Consider the following 4,721-nt stretch of genomic DNA (forward strand, 5'->3'; position numbering starts at 1 on the left):
TCGAATCCATAACCTTTGTATATACAGTCTGAGGTGGTACAGCTGCGCTACGATACCTCATAAAAGTAGTGACGGCTGAAATTGGTATTTTTTTATCTTTTATATTTTATAAGGAACATACTTTTAGAGATTATCTCTGCATACCCTTATTTCTATGCGAAATACAGTGCTAAGCCACAAAAACTCACTATAGTTTATAATTTAAAAAGAAATTGAATTATTAAGTGAAATTCGTACATTTAGCTCATGTTTCAAACATGATTATGTACCAATGATTATGTAACAATGATTATGTACCAACATAAAATAAAAATATAAATTTGAAAAACAAAAAATATATGATTCCGGCCAGGATCGAACTGGCGGCCTTCTGCGTGTAAAGCAGATGTGATAACCACTACACCACGGAACCGCTTAGATAACGTTATAAATTACATGAACAAATAAAATATATTACGCTTTGTGAAAGTAATATAATTAAAAAGTACTTATATAGCTAGTTTTTGTAGATTATTCCTCTATTTCCACTCGGGGTAAAGAAATATTGATTTTTTTTAATTCTCACTCTGGCCACAAGACAACTACCGTCGTTGAGTTTCGCCTTGATGCCTTAACACTAGGTTCCCTCTGCCTACCCTGCTAGAAACTAAAAGATACAAAACAATACTTAAAATGTATCTCTAAATCTCAAGTAATAAACAAAATTCCACAACTTAAAAGGATCTGCTAGCTATAAACTCGAGCCAATCCAGCAAAATATTTACTCGTCGAACTCAAAGATGTCAGCCAAAAGTAAGAACGTCGGTACTTTCTAAATAAGCTTCGATTTACGCTGTGTATCGACCCGCTGTAGTGACCCGGAATGGTGAAATAGCTGTGTTCAATCAACTTGCGTTTTATATTTATATATATATATATATATATTTAGCTTCACGCTATATAGCTGTAGTGTAGGCGGAGAGAACCTGGAAACATAGTACTGCCGTTCCCCACTTTTCACCTAATTCTGGAAGCTTTGCGTGTTAAATGGCTCAACACCACGCTTTCCCTTGAAATGGAAGTGATTTATTCCTCCGAACGGTGGTCGAATCCACAACCATCGCGTTTACAGACGCTGTTTCACTGTCCCAAAACGACTTTGTGATATTACCCAACGTGCAATTTTTTTATAATATATTATAGACAATTGGAACAGCAGAATAATATTAAGAATATTTATTATTAACAAAGTTCTTTCAATGAATGCAGAAGACAAATGTGAGCTAGAGAACATCTCACGCACTTGCCGCTCACAAACTTCCAGATGCCCGAGTTTTGGCTTATTTTCGCCCTTTTTCTTTTTCGTATTAATTTGGTAACTTTTACTGTGTTTATAACTTATCGTATAACAAAAGGATTTTAACTTATTATTGTGTGAACAACAGACTTTTTGCTCGGGTTAAATATTCTTCTTATTTCTTATAAATTTTATGATTTTAAAATATTAAATTCGAATTGGGACAAGTGGAGAACAGTGGTTTGAAGAAATAAAAAAAAATCTGTCAGGCTAAATTTAAATTAGCCAAGTTTTTTTTTGTATTATTATTGAGACTATTTAGGCCTAATACTTAAGTAATCTATCTAATATTATTAATAAAGGATCTATTTATTTTTTTAAGAGGAAATCTACAAAAAATATTTTTAAAATTCAAAAATAAACGTTAAATCGTTAACATTACATACATAATTCAAAACATTTTAACCGAATAACTCATTTACATTTCCATACTGCACTCAACTGAACTCAACTTTTAAACATCCACTAAGACATTTTAATAATAGCAACAAGAAAGCTGTACTAGCACAATATACAATAGAAACTGAATGTATTGTTGTTATTATAATAAAAGAATAGCTGTATAGAATAGAATAGAGTATTGTATAAGTTCTAAACGAAGTTTAAAGAGCGGAATGGGGAATTTCTTCTTAGACTTCGTCGATTGCCCTCCTGACTTTAAAGTGAGCCTTACACACGCAGCAATGCTCTAGGATAACTTGCTTTCTTCAAGTTATTCAGATTTCTGTGCCCTTTCTATGGGAAATAGGTTGTTTTTCTTCCCGCATATAGCAGGGTAGGTAGAGTAATGCTGGGAACCTAGTGATAAGATACTCTGTACCTATTAAGACACTTCCAATTTCAACTTTCCGTTGAATTCTGATGTTGAGTATCGGAACTTAACGCCGTGCTTTGTCTCCTTACCACAGCGAGAAAATATAAATATTGAATATTTCATTTCCTCGAGTTTGAATCGAACCGGTGAGAAGTACGAAGATACGGAACCCTGAAAAGACACAAAAACAACTAAGCAAAATAACAATAACCCACTCCTATCTATATATAACTCAAAGGCTTGGACTTGGCATCGTCTCTCGTATAGTCTGTACAGGGGGCTGCCAAGTGTCCGCGCCAAGTGACACCGCCGTGAAATTAAGACGCCCGCTTTGGTGAAAGAATTGAAAGTCTTGATTGCTTTCTATCGAATGAGTGGTGGATTTCTTTTTGTTTTTCTTTTCTTTCTTTTTGAGACTATCGTGGAGTAGCAGTACAGTGTGTGACATAAACGTGACGGATGACGGTTCGAATCCCGGTCATTTATGTTTAGATATACCCTGTATTCTGCCTGCATACATAGGAATTTAGGGAGTTTTTAGATACATATTTTCCTTTCAATTTTTGAAACATCGCGTCGTTTTGCCTACCAGAGCGAGAAATTTAATCAAGATTTTTAATGCCATACAAACTAATAATTTTCAAAACAAATGCAATAATAAATAACGAAATAAAAGTATAATATAAATATTAAAATATACTACAAAAATATGCATAAAATATAATGTATAATTTATATAAATATTTATGTTACTTAAACCAAGTATGTAGGTAGATACTTGTGTGTTCACTCGTATGGAAGCTTAATTACTTCTAGTGAGTTCTATATATGGACCGTTTATTTTGAGAGTGGTGTAAGTCCATTTTCTTTTGTTTCGAGAAAATTAAAGGTTAGTATGTCGATGATTATGCAATTTCATTTACCGACCGATTTTAAGTTGTTCAAAACATGGGTTTTTTTTGAGAATTTAAACACGGACTAGTTATATATAAAAAAAATACATTAAAGTTCTGCCGAATTTTCGAGTTTCCAAACATCGCGAAACTCAACGCCACGCATCGTCTTGCTACCAGAGTAAAAAAAAAAAAATAATTCATTCCCCCAATGAGAGGTCTAATTTATAACCGCTACGTTTACAGTCCTGCACACCACAATGGAATAAACTTGACAACTTTTAAATTAAAAACTCAGTAGGTATACCTCATACCGTCATTTTATAAGCAGACGTAAAAACTAATTCACGTGCGCGGTCAGCTCATTCATTCTCTTTTATGTATCCCTGTAGGAGTTTTTGTAGTGTGTCATTATGGCGGACCTCCCACCTCCCATCTCCCACCTCCCCAGCTCCCCATACTCCCTTTTTTCTTCCCTTTTGCCCTCCCAGGGAGTTATGGACCGTAGTTTACATACGAGACGTCACGTTGCTGTCACCTGAGGGCAGACTTTACAATGAGTAAATCTGAAAATTTATTTTATAATGTTTATATAATAAAGAAACTAATAAATATGTAAAATTACTTTAACATTTAGGCTGCTGCTGCGACGGTAGTGGATTCGATTCCTATTCGGAGGAATTAATTATTTTTATTTAATTTTCTCTTTCTGGTAGCAATACCAAGGGCGGATTGCTCTTAGTTTTTAGCTTTATGCTGTATCCCGCACTTAGTAGGTTTGACAAAGGGGACCTGAGAACCTAGTGTTAATACACTTCTGTTCTTCATTTTCCTCCGAATTCTGAAGGTAAATGGGAAATAAAAATATTAAATATTTCAGTGGGAATCGAATCCACAACCTGTCACGTTTACAATCACACAGTACTTACCTGCACAACAACTGGCCTCAAAATTATAATTAGAATAAGAAAATATTATTCACATTTATAAAAGTATTTTATTATAAATAATATTTTTTATTTTTATTCATCTTGTTCAAAGCGGGTACTTATGTGTCCACTCGTATGGAAGCTTATAAAATCTAGTAGGCAATTATTGAGGTCACGAATAAATTTCAACAGTTTCTTTAATTATTGTGACCTTCACCTTTAAGCAATTTATTTTTATATATAGACTTTACCTACTAGTTACTAGTTCTTACCTTATCTGGGTAAAAATGTAAAAATGGGAACCTAGTGTTAACAGTCTGTCCCCATTAAGACACTTCCGTTCCCCTCTTTCGGCGAAAAATAAATGTCACTTAACTAAATTTAATCTAATGTAGTATATTAATTTGTAGTTTTTAAAAAAGTATACAGTTCTACCCATTATTAACATTTTACAATAAATATATTATACTTATCAACTCTATATAGAGCCAATAGTTCGAAAAATTAAAATTTAAAAGTTTTTTTTATTTATTGTTATTAATTTCATTTTATTTTTATTTTTTTATAAAAAAAAAGAAAAACTATTACATTACATTGAAAGTTTAAAATAAACTAGATGATATTGAAAAAATAAAAAATATTAATTTAAATTATTTCAACTTATAATTTTTAAATATATTTTTAAATTAACAACACTTAAAAAAATATTTTTAATATAAGTAAAAAATAATAAAAAGGCAAAAAGTATA

At 32.2% G+C, this 4,721-nt stretch overlaps 1 non-coding gene across 1 annotated transcript; it reads right to left on the bottom strand.

The window, feature by feature from the left end:
• Positions 1–339: 339 nt before the first annotated feature.
• On the bottom strand, positions 340–412 carry TRNAV-UAC (transfer RNA valine (anticodon UAC)). The gene has a single exon. It is a non-coding gene; the product is annotated as a tRNA-Val (tRNA).
• Positions 413–4,721: the final 4,309 nt, after the last annotated feature.

This window comes from Heliconius melpomene, chromosome 7, assembly GCF_056956725.1.
Source record: "Heliconius melpomene rosina isolate 202511_hmr_F chromosome 7, ASM5695672v1, whole genome shotgun sequence".
NCBI lineage: Eukaryota > Metazoa > Arthropoda > Insecta > Lepidoptera > Nymphalidae > Heliconius > Heliconius melpomene.